Genomic DNA, 13,329 nt, shown 5'->3' with positions numbered 1-13,329 from the left:
TCCATTTTTGTAATCCCTTTCAACAGCACATTTACAATGTTCATAACTTGAATACTTTAATATCTAGTGATCATCTGACTACTTTAAGTAAGTATAGGCCTCTGTGTAAGAGCCTTTGAACTGGCTTGAATTTAAGAGACACTGAAGAGAGCAAATAGGGATACACATTCCCACATTGCCTCTACTTCAGCAACACATATTTTACTTTTGCTTTTATGTTTAATAAGTATTTACTGAAGCTATATTACTTTCATATTCTAAGTATTGAAATATAAGTAATCTTTTGCTTTAAAAAACAGAAAATTTTTTGTTTCAAAAAGTATTTGGCAACCATTGTTTAAGTTATTAGCATCCTGCCCATTACAACTGTCAGTCATAACCACTGCTTTCTGACCAGGAATGTCTCCTATTTGAATATTAATAGAGAAAACTCAAAAAAATAATTTTTATAATTTACTAGCTGTTAAGAAATTATGTAATAACACCACCTAGCTAAGACATTAGTATAGCATATATAAGCTTTGATGTACTCCATAGATCCACTAATTCACTTCAATATATTAGAATTCGAGAAAAATTCTGACAAAGACCAAAGATTTTATTGAGCTAAGTAGAAAGATGAAACAGTAATAAAAATCACTATTTATAATATCTCAGAAGTTCTTTTTCAGGAGTAGTGGTGGTGATTAATTTCATATGACTGCTTAGCTGAACCTTAAGGTGTCCAAATATTTAGCCAACCATAATTCTGGGTTTGTCTTTTAAGGATGTTTCTGAACTATACTAATGTTTGAATCAGATTAAGCAAAGCAGATTGTCTTTCTTCATATTAAAGACTGAACATCCATATGCACTACGTCTGAATTGTCCAATTATTTAAACTGCAATTTTTTTCTTTTTCTGCCTTGTGTAGTGGCATACTTTCACTATATATTCTTTCATTTGATAGAGACAGATATAAATTGAAAGGAGGAAGAAGATGGGAGAGAGAGAGAGAGAGACACCTGCATCGCTGCTTCACGATTTGTGAAACCTTCTTCCTGTAGTAGGGGAATAGGGGCTTGAACCCAGGTCCTTGCACTTTGTATCATATGCACTTGACTGGGTGTGCCACTACCTGTCCCCTAGTTTCACTTTTCTATATATGGCTGTCCAATTTTCCCAGCACTATTTGTTGAAGAGACCATCCTTAACCCATTAAATCATTTTGGTCCCTTGGCCATATATTAGGTGGCTCTACTTGTGTACTCTTATTACTGAGTTCTGTTCCATTGATCCAAGTGTTCATTTTTATTCCACTAAAACACAATTTTTAAATCATTATTGCTTTGTAGTATAAACTGAAGATGGGGACTGTAATACCTCCATGCTTTTTTCCCTTTTTCCTCAGAAGTTCTTCTGACTATTTGTGGATTTTTGTGGTTCCACACAAATATTTGTACAAGTTGTTCCACTTCCTTGAAAAATGCCATTGGGATATTGATAGAGATTGCACAGAAACTATAAAGTTATTTCTTGTTCTACATATTGATAAACATAGGTCATAGGTTAGATTGATGAGGTTTACAGTTAACAGTATTCATATACATATTTTCCAATATTTGAGAGCTACTCTCTGACCTGATCCAGCTTTCTAGTCCTATTCTCAACTCTGACAGCATCTCTCCAGATAATACCTTTAGCCCACCTGCATGTTAGCTGTGGGTCTCAGACAAAAATTAGTAAAGGCATGGGGCCATTGGAATAGAACTAAAATATACTTCCAAGCTTCTTCCAACATGAAGACTCCAAATCTCATCTGCTATATTCTTGCCTTTAGGTTCCTGATTATTAAACAAATTGTTCTGCTTTATATCTTAATGCTTTTCAGTTACCAGGTTGCATATGCAACCATGACACCAATCTGACTTCCCTGGGAAGATAACCTCATCAATGTGTCCTGGAACCCCACCTTCCCAGAGCCCTACCCAACTAGGGAAAGATAGGAACAGGCTAGGAGTATGGATTGACCTAGCAATGCCTATTTCCAGTGGAGAAACAATTACAGAAGCCAGACCTCCCTCCTTCTTCACCTCATAAAAATCTTTGGTCAATAATCCCAGAGGCATAAAGAATAGGGAATCTTCCAATGGAGGGGATGGGATGTGGAACTCTGGTGGTGGGAATTGTGTGGAGTTGTACTCATCTTACCCCACAATCTTGCCAATCATTATTAAATATTAATTAAAAAGTCGTGATTGCTTCTCTTTTTATGTAGGACTCTTCTCAGTAATTCTTGCAAGGCTGGGTTGGTATTGGTAAATTTCCTCGATTTCTTAATGCTTGAAAATATCATTAGTCTCCCTAATACTTGAAGGATAGTTTAGCATGGCTGGAGATTCTTATCTGTCAGTACTTTGTCATTCCTCTCCCTCCTTGCCATTAAGGTTTGTGGTGAGACATCTGATGATAAACCTGATGGCTCTATCTCTGTATGTCAGTTTCTTCCTTTCCTCAGCAACTTGCATTATTTTTTTCTTCGTCTTTCTTTTTGGATTGTTTTACTATGATGTGTTATGGTATATGCTATTCTAGATTCATGGATGTAGATGCTCATTCAGCTTCCTAAATATCTATATTTTGAATGTTGCCCAAGTGTGGCTAATTTTTATATGAATTCTTTGAATATGTTCTCTGCTCCACTTTCCCTGTCTTCTTCAGAGATCTCAGTAACTCTCACAATTTTTATTAAGTTTGCTATTTTGCAAAGAAGTGCTTACTTTTCCTAAACCTTTCCATTCCAACAACTTTAAATTTACATTGTTTTCCTTATTTTCGTCTAGCACTGATACTCTCTCCTTAACATTATTTAATTTACTCCCTTGGCCTTAGTTAACTCAGTCTGAACTATATTCAAAGTGTCCTTCACATCCTGAATCTTTGGAGTTTTTGTTGTTTCTGCGTGTGTGTTTTGTAACTGGTAATTTCTAAGTTCTTAATTTGTGTCTAGTCTGTATTTTAAATTTAGTTTCTTGAATTTCTTCATAATAAATTTTCTGAATTCTTTCTCTGTCATTTTTTCACAATCTTTGCATTCTGGTTTTTTGTGGTTTCAGGCATTGCTGAATTTCTTAAGTTTGCACATTAAGTGTGGCTTCTGTTGTTGAGCCAGAAGGTGGTGCTGTTGTGACGGTGTTGGAATTTTCTGTTTATATCATAATGGGAAGGAGGAGGGGGGAGATTTTGCCATGTGTCTCCTGTTGGTTTAATGCCTATGGTGTTGATATATTGTCTTGCTGTTGGTTTAATGCCTATGGTGTTGATATATTGTCTTGCTGAGTTCAAATAACACAAAAGGTTAAAAAATCGAAAATATGGGGGGCTGGGTGGTGGTGCACCTAGTCGAGGGCACATGATTGCCCCTTGCTTATGAATACATGCACACCTGTACCCAGTACTCTAGGTCCTAGCTTCTATCTAGTATCCGTAACTGTTAGATAATATGCTGTCTGAAATGGAATTAGGTAGGTCCATGTGTTAGAAAAGATCTCACCAAACTAGAGGAGTTGGGAGGTTGACATCTCAGGCTTGATGTTTGTGGTGACAATCTGCAGTGGCAGCATAAAGTGGTATGGCAGCACTGGTGACATTGATTTAGTTGAGGTCAACAGAGATAGTATGTAGGTAATTGATCAGAGAGAAGAAATATCAAGAAACATGGGCAAAGTCCTAGAGGTTCCAGGACTAGGAGACTTAAGGATCTTAAAGAGAATGGGAAAGGTTCCTTGTAGTCTTAGAAAGGGTTTTAAAAAGCAATAGTTAATTATTATTATAAGCAAGTTAGTTGGGGGCTTGTGTTTCTTTGAAAATATGGTGAAGTCAAGTATATTATGAGGAACTATTTTAATGCACTATTGCCTAAATATACCATAATAATTTAAATTATTTACTTATTTTATTAGTGACTTACTACTGACTGATAAAATTATAAGATAACATGGTGTAATTCCACACCTTTCTTACCACCAGTGTTCCGTGACCCCATCCCCTCTACTGAGAATTGCAGTAGTTATCCCAAGATCACAGATATGGGTTGACTATTATTTCTGTATTTATATTTACTTGCCCCCTTTTTTCCCTATGGTCCTGCCTTTTCCTTTTTAAGTCACACCTATTACTTCTGAGTACCCTTATATCTGTTTTTCTCTCTTCCATCTAAGATTCCAGATGAAGTTGCAGTTCAGAGCCCTGTGGTCATCTTGCCCTAACATTTACCCCTATGGGAGTATGGACCAAAATTCTTTATGGGGAACAGAAAGTGGAAGAAAGGTCTGGCTTCTATAATGTGTCTCTACTGGCCATGGACATTGCAGGTCCACCCACACCCCTAGCCTGTTTTTATCTTTCCCTAGTGGGGTAGGACTCTGGAGAGGTGATTTCCTGGATGCATTTGTGAGGTCATCTCCCAGGAAGTTGAGGATAAAATCGTAGTAGAATCTGAAACTTGGCAGCCATGGCTTAGTGAGTTTCTGGAAAGATCTCGATAGCATTTTGTTGAATTTTCATGTGATTTTTCTTTTTCTTTTTCTTTTCTCTTTCTTTCTCTCTCCCTTCCTTCCTTCCTTCCTTCCTTCCTTCCTTCCTTCCTTCCTTCTTCTCCTTCTTTCTTTTTTTCTTTTTCCTGTAGTTCAACTGGAGGATGATCTGAAATGGCTCCTACTCCATAGCCACGCATTCTAAGTCCTGAGTATGACTTTTTAAGTCTTGGAGGGTCCCTTCATTACACCACTTCAATCTCCTAACTCAAATTATTTGCTTATTAAGGAAAATTTAATATGAATTGTTTTTTGTAACTTTTCTTTATGTTTTTAGATAGGGACAGAAATGTAGAGGTACAGAAAGAGAGGGTGAAAGATACAAAAGCACTTAAATTTGCTTCAATGTGGTAGAGGCTGGGCTTGAACTGGCGTTGTTCATATGTCAAAGCAGCACATAATCACATGAGATATTTTGCCTCCCCAATTCTGATTTTAAATTTTTTAATTATCTTTATTTATTGGATAGAGACTAACAAAAATTGAGAGGAAGGGAGAAATAGAGAGAGAGAAAGACAGAGAAACAACTGCAGCCCTGTTTCACCACATGTGAAGCTTTCCCCATGCAGGTGAGGACCAGGGGCTTGAACCAAGTATTGTAACGTATGCATTCAACCAAGCGCACCACCACCTGGCCCCAATTCTGATTTTTTAATTAACTAATAAAAACAAAGATGCAAACAAAATAATATAATTATTTCTTAAACTTGCATAAGTACAATTACAGAATAATTTGTAAGGGAGAAGTTAGTTGGATCAAATAGTATAAAATTTTAGTCAAACTGACATGACTCAGCAACTATTGGGTAGTGTACTGTCTTAAATGGTTCCATTTTTAAGTTTATTTTTTGCTTATTTTAAATAAAAAACAAATGTTGATTTTCATTTCCATCTTACAGTACAAAAAATAAAGTTCACTAAAAATATTAAACATGTATAGAGAGTACATCATTGTCCTCACAGAACACACATATTTGAATGTGGTTGGCTTTAAAATTTTTTCATATTTTCCAACATTACTGATAAGATTTTATCCTTTTAAAATATTTTCCTGTTTTATATTATAAGATTAAATTGTGCTAGTTTAGATCAAATTTAAATTGTAATATTTTAAAAGTCTCAGTTTCTGCAACTGATAATTCTTTAACAGTTAAAAAAGTTGAGTTATTTTTTAATTAGACACTTACAAAAACGTCTAATGCTGTAGAAATTAAAAATTTCCTCTTAAATCAAATAAATTAAATAACTTACAAATGCTACTAAAATGAAATAATGAAAAATATTTTCCAGGGTCAGGTGGTGGTGTTATCTGGTTAGCTCACACATTAGCTAGCATATGTAAGGACCAGGGTTCTAAGTCCCTGGTCCTTGCCTGAAAGCTTCACAAGTGGTGAAGTAGACCTACAAGTGTCTTTCTATTTCTCTCCTTCTCTTTATCTCCCCCTCCCACTTAATTTCTATTTGTCTCTATCCAATACTAAATAAATACAATTAAAGTGATTTTCTTATTATTTCTATTTTCTAATTGTTTTTGACTTTTGGTTATTAAAAATTGGCCTGTATTTACCTTAATTTTTTTGGACAAATGAATTGATGAATCTTGATTGAGCTGAATGTCAAACTAAAGCCTCAAAAGATCTTCTAAACAATTATTACTTATCTCTCTTCCATTCCCCACAAAAAAGTCTGTAATAATAAACATTAAGAGAAAAATCTTTCCAAGTTCCTCAGACAATCCATTTCACAGAATTGGAGTGAAACAAAAAATAAACAAACAAAAAACAAGCAAACAAAAAAACAGGGAAGTTTACTTGTTAGAATCCTGCACAAAAGAATTGTGATTAATTGACATGAATCAGAAAGAAGTTATTTATTGGAAACCCTTTACTCTTTTATCTCATTCAGACTTGATGGAGACAATCTGTAAAATTTCTTCTTTTATTATGACTGAACACTAAAAACCTTCTACTGGTTCTGTGTGATTTATGTATGATTAGAAGTATAAGTCATGTAAGACAATAAAGTCTGTACCACTTATAAGAATGACTTAAAAGCTTCCATGCTATATGTGAGATTTATCAAAAGAATGACACTATTTTGTCACCTTGTTACTAAACACATAAATGAATTTCAGATAACATTTATCAGAGATGAAAACATAGGCTTGCATTACTTGAGGTTTTACCACCTAGTAGCTTAGACAAAACCATAAAAAATGATCTCTACATAAAAAATATTTCTTAGCTATGGTGATTGTTTTGTGTTTTAAAAAAGGATTAAATCTGTAAAAAGATAAAACCATTCACCAGTGTTTTTTTTTTTTTTTTTTTGGTGTGTGTGTGCACAAAATAGCCCTGACAAAGCACACATATTATTAAATAATATTGCTCATCAAATATTAGTGCCAGGTTTTGGGTTTGAAAGTGAAGAATTTATTAGAAAAAAAATAAATATCTTCCTTCACCAATGCATATTTTATCTGAAGGAGGATGTTTTTATATATATAGTATAAAACAATATAATATAGTCTGTGCCATTTTACACCTAATAAGTAGCATTCTCAATATTATATAAGAATAAGAACTAAAATTGAATTTAATGATTCCATTTATAGACACTCAACTCCCTAAACTCAGAATACACATTAATCTCTAGTTCTCACGTAATATTTGCAAGGACAGAAATCATATTGGGAAACAACCCAAATGTCAAAAAGAAAAATGCTAGAAGGTTGAAATCATATTATTAGTCAAGTAAATCACAATAGAATAAAGCTAAATGACAACATGTGAACTCAACCTGGTGCATCAAACCTGCCCCCACCACCAAAAAACAAACAAACAAACAAAAAAAAACTAATAGGCACATAAAACCAATTTATAAAAAGAGCTCAGTTAACTTAGCAATAAAGAAACAAAACCACTGGAAAATGGGGCAAGAATAAGGATAAAAGCTTTACCGAAGAACAGATCCAGAGGGACAACAGGTACAAGAGAATGTGCTCAAAGCCACTGATCATTAGAGAAATGCAAATAAAACAACAATAATAAGATACTACTTTATACCCATTAGAATGTCATACATTTGAAAGGGCAGTAACAACAAATGTTGGAGAGAATGTGGGAAAAAGGGACACTTCTGCACTTTTGGTAAAAAAGTATATTGGACCAACTCTTGTGGAAAACAGTGTGGAAATTTTCCAGAATATTAGAAATGGACATATCCTATGACCTAGAAATTTCCCTTTGAAGGAACAAAAGCATCAATTCACAGAATGTTACTATGAGAATATATATTCAGCATTACTTGTAATAGCCTAATCTTGGATATAGTCCAGATACCCAGTGACAAATTAATGTTTAAGAAAAATCTGATAGATATACATACATATAATGGGACACTAGTCCACTATTAAAAATGATGAAGTCATATCCTTTGCCTCAGCTTGGATGGAACTTGAAGGCATCATGTGAAGTGAGATAAGTTTAAAAGGGAATATCAAATACCAAATGATAAGTGGAACTTAAGAAATAAGGTCAGATAGAAAAACAAAAAATTTGGACTGTGTGGGGTGTATTGCACCAAAGCAAAGAACTATGGGGAAAGAGTGAAGATAACTTTGGAGGCTTGCTGCATGATGATGCTAAGTACTTTAGTTTTAAGTGAGTGTTCCGAACTTTCATGGGAAGATGAGAAATTATATCCATGTGTCAACACCTACATTGTAAACTATTAACCCTCCAAAATGATAAAAAAAGAAAACCAAAAAACACTAAAAGAAACCTGCAAAAAGTCAAATATGTGAAGACTAAATAACATGCAATTGAGTAATGGTTGGATCAAAGAGGGAATCTATTTTAGTTTATTTTTTTCTGCCACCAGAATTATCACTGGGCCTAAGGTTTGGCACTATGAATACACCATTCATGGAGGTAATTTTTTTCTTTTATATTTTTCTTTCTATTTTATTTGATAGGAAAGAGATAAATTGAGAGGTAAGGGGGAGATAGAGAGGAGAGAGACACATATGCAGGCCTACTCACTCATGAGGCATGCACTGCTCCACAGGTGGGAAGCAGAGGGGGGCTCAAACCTGGGTTTTTGTGCATAGTATCAAAGAGACAATGAATTTTAGATCCTGGAAGCAAAGGACAATGAGTGCATTAACCATTAAAACTTGGGAAGCTCAACAGAAACGGTACTAAGCTAGTTTCATACCAATTCAGGGTAACATCAAGGAACAAGAAAAATCTTAAATAAAACAGCTTACCCTCACATTTAAAGGAGTTAGAAAAGCAAGAACCCAAAGTCAGTAGTAGGGTAGTAATTAAGAATAGGACAGAAATAAATAATAAGAAACCAAAAATGATACAAACAATAAATGAAACCAAAAACCAGTTATTTGAAAGGTAAACAAAACTGAAAAAACTATAGTGAGGTTCACTAAGACAAAAAAAATGAGGAAAATATACCTTATAAATAACATCAGAAATGAAAGTGGAGAAGTTATAAGTTGTACCACAGACGTACAAAGAATAAGAGACTACTTTAAATAACTTTACACTACTATGTTGGAGAACCTAGAAGTAAGTTATTAGACTTATGCAACCTCCTTACTGGAACCAGGAAGAAACAAAAATTGGAGAACCCTCCCTTCAGAGAGTAGGGCAGTCCCTAACATTGCTGTTCTACTCTGAGGGCAAGGACCTGTAGAGGTCCACAAGAGGGATTATGATGTTGTTCCTGATAGAGATGACCAGTGATGGTGGAGAGAGGGATCTATGAGAGGTCTAGGCTGATCATATCTGTGTGGGAATACAATGATTCCCTGATTAGGGCCCCAGAATGAGTGTGGGCTGGTAGTAACCAAAAAGGTCATAATTATTACTTTTTTTCTTTTTTATTTAAGAAAGGATTAATTAACAAAACCATAGGGTAGGAGGGGTACAACTCCACACAATTCCCACCACCAAATCGCCATATCCCACCCCCTTCCCTGATAGCTTTCCCATTCTTTATCCCTCTGGGAGCATGGACTCGGGGTCATTGTGGGTTGCAGATAATTAAAGTGTGCTGGTGTCTTGGCTTTACACAGCTTTTGTAGTCCTTACTTTATCTGATATGGTTGAACTTAGAATGATTGAGGATATTGAAGTAGGGGAGGGGGGTGGGATAGGAGAGGAGGGTATCTAGACCTAAGTAGTAAATAATTAAGTACTTTATGGTAACTTTTTAAAGACTTTCTAATTGCTTGTTGCACTTACTAAGTTTATGTCTAATCATCGCAGACTATTGAGCACTCTCACACTGAGGTATACATTTTCCCCTAACTTACGGACACTTGTGCACATGTACCCTAGCCCTTAGGTCATGGTCTATATCTAGGTTCTCTAACTTCCTTAGAGACTGTGCTATGGTCAACTTATTCTGCCACTCTAGGAAGTCTGGTTCTAAAATGATTGCAGCCTTTAAAGTTCCTAAGAGTCAGGCTGTGTGCAGCAGGTTAAACACACATGGCGCAAAGTGCAAGGAATGGTACAAGAATAATAACTACAACAACAATAAAAAAGGCAACAAAAGGGAAAATAAATAAATATTAAAAAATTAAGTTCATAGCTGTGACCATGGACTATGAGCTCAAACTGAAGGGATGCAGAGGGTACACAGGATTCTGTGCTAAATATGAATAGATATGGATCCTAGATCATACTGATGGGGTCTAAAGTTTATGGTATTTATATACTTTCCTCATATTTGGGAGCTATTCTCTGCCCTAATCCAGCTTTCTAGTCCCACTATAACCTCTGACACCATCTTCTCAGACAATACTTTTTTTGGTATTTTTTCCCTCCAGGGTTATTGCTGGGGCTGTGTCTACACCATGAATCCACTGCTCCTGGATGCTATTTTTCCCCTTTTGTTGCCCTTGTTGTTTTATCATTGTTGTGGTTATTATTATTGTTATTGATGTTGATGTTGTTGGATAGGACAGAGAAATAGAGAGAAGAGGGGAAGACAGAGAGGAGGAGAGAAAGATAGACACCTACAGGTCTGCTTCACTTCTTGTGAGGCGACACCCTTGCAGGTGGGGAGCCTGGGGCTCGAACCGGGATCCTGATATGGGTCCTTGTACTTTGTGCCATGTGCACTTAATCCGCTGCACTCCCACCAACCACATGCTAGCTATGAAGCTCAGGCCAAAATTACTTAACTCATGGGCCCTTTGAAACATACCTATGATAGACTTCCTAATTTCTTTCCACAGTAAGACCCTTAGTTTCATCTGCTCTATTCTTACCTTTAGGTTTCTAATTATTAAACAATTTGTCCTAATTTATATCTTTTTTGTTATTTTTATTTATTTATTGGATAGAGACAGAAACTGAGAGGGAAAGACATAATAGAGAGGAAGAGAGACACCTGCAACACTGCTTCACTCACAAAGCTTTCCCTCTGCAGGTGGGGACTGGGGTCTTGAACCTGGGTCCCTGCGCATTGTAATATGTACACTCAACTAGGTGTACCACCACCTGGCCCTGTTATATCTTACTGTTTTTCAGCCACGGAGTTGAAGATGCTACCATGACGTTATCTTGGATTTCCTGGACAGATGACTTCACCAATGTGTCATGGAACCCCACCTCCCCAGAGCCGTGCCCCACAAGGGAAAGATAGAAACAGGCTGGAGGAATGGATCAACCTGCTAACATTCATGTTCAGAGGAAAAGCAATTACAAAAGCCAGGCCACCCACCTTTTGCAGCCCATAAAGATCTTTGGTATATACCCCCAGAGAGATAAAGAATAGGGAAACTTCCAATGGAGGGAAGGGGATATGGAACTCTGGTGGTGGGGACTGTACACATCTTATCTTAAAATCTTGTTAATCATTATTAAATTATTAATAAAAGAAAATTAAAAAAAACTTGAACAGAGAAATAACAAACCAGGAAATAGAAAGCATGAAGAAAATTATTCTTCCAAGCAAAAACTCATGATCAGGTGGTTTTCCTAGTGAGTTCTACAAATGATTCAGAAACGGTTTGACACCTATACATCTTAAAGTCTCATATTTGAAGAAAAGAAAAATTCTCCCAAATAAATTTTATGAGATCAATATTAATGCTATACCCAAAGCGAACAAAAGTATCAGAAAATAACAAAATTACAAATAATTTTCTTTTTTTATTTTTTATTTAGGAAAGGATTAATTAACAAAACCATAGGGTAGGAGGGGTACAATTCCACACAATTCCCACCACCCAATCTCCATTTCCCACCCCCTCCCCTGATAGCTTTCCCATTCTCTATTCCTCTGGGAGCATGGACGCAGGGTCATTGTGGGTTGCAGAAGGTAGAAGGTCTGGCTTCTGTAATGGCTTCCCTGCTGAACATGGGCATTGACTGGTAGGTCCATACTCTCAGTCTGCCTCTCTCTTTCCCTAGTAGTGTGGGTCTCTGGGGAAGCGGAGCTCCAGGACATCTTGGTGGGGTATTCAGTCTAGGGAAGCCTGGCCAGCATCCTGATGACATCTGGAACCTGGTGACTGAAAAGAAAGTTAACATAACGAAGCCAAACAAATTGTTGAGCAATCATGGACCCAAAGCTTCGAATAGTGGAGAGGAAATGTTAGGGGGGTACTCACTGCAAACTCTAGTGCACTTCTGCTTTCGGGCATATATTTTGCAGTAGTTTACTGATACGTGTGAACATATGCTCTCTCTCACAGAAACTGGTGTATATCTAGGTTTTGGGACTTTGTTAGAAAGTGAACCACCTGAGATGAAATTAAAGTATACTATGAAAGGAAAGGTCTCACCCGAGTCATGAAGTTGAAGGGTTGTCATTCCACAAGTGAAGTCTCTGGACACAGTCTGGAGTGAAGCATGTTGAGGTGGCAATCGTTGTGTTGGGTAGGTGTGATCGGCAGATGCAATATTATTTGATATGTATTGGGAGAGGCATATGGGAAAGTGGGCTGTATCCAAGGGTTCCAGGACTGGGGGAAGTAGAGGCTCTCTAGTGGAGATGTGAGGTTCCTGCTGTCTTAGGGTTCAAAAAGACAATGGGTAGTTAATGTTAACATCACATTATTTGGTAATTGGGTTAACTTTGAAAAGTCCTTTTATTAGGGTTTGCTGTACAGTATCCAGTATCTTGTATATAGCTGTGCTATTGGTTGCTTCTTATCTACTTGGTCTAGGCTTTTGAGTCTGTATATCAGTTACACAGACAATATATTGAAAAGATTCAGTTTGTGTTTTGAAAGACTTCGAGACATACAATTAATTTTTCCCCTCTTGTATTAATTAACTAGTGATTTATAAGATTACATTTTACTAGGAGTGTACATAAACACCATTCCCACCACCAAAAGACTGTGACCCATCCTTCCCACCCACTCCCACCCCCCACTGTCCCAGGAAGCTGCATGTCTACTCCTCACCACAGGGTTTTTACTTTGGTGCCCTACTTACAATTTGGTCAGGTCCTGCTTTTAGTTTCCCTTTCAGATCTTCTTCCTCAACTTCTGTTGATGAGTGGGATCATCCCATACTCATCTTTATCTTTCTGACTTAGCTCACTTAACATAATTCCTTCTAGCTCTGTCCAAGATGGGTCAGAGAAGGTGGGTTCATTGTTCTTGAGAGCTGCATAGTATTCTATTGTGTGTATATATCACAGCTTTCTCAGCCACTCATCTGTTGTTGGGCACCTGGGTTGCTTCCAAGTTTTAGCTATTATGAATTGTGCT

This window comes from Erinaceus europaeus, chromosome X (assembly GCF_950295315.1).
Source record: "Erinaceus europaeus chromosome X, mEriEur2.1, whole genome shotgun sequence".
In the NCBI taxonomy this organism is placed as follows: domain Eukaryota; kingdom Metazoa; phylum Chordata; class Mammalia; order Eulipotyphla; family Erinaceidae; genus Erinaceus; species Erinaceus europaeus.
This window is presented reverse-complemented; position numbering follows the sequence as displayed.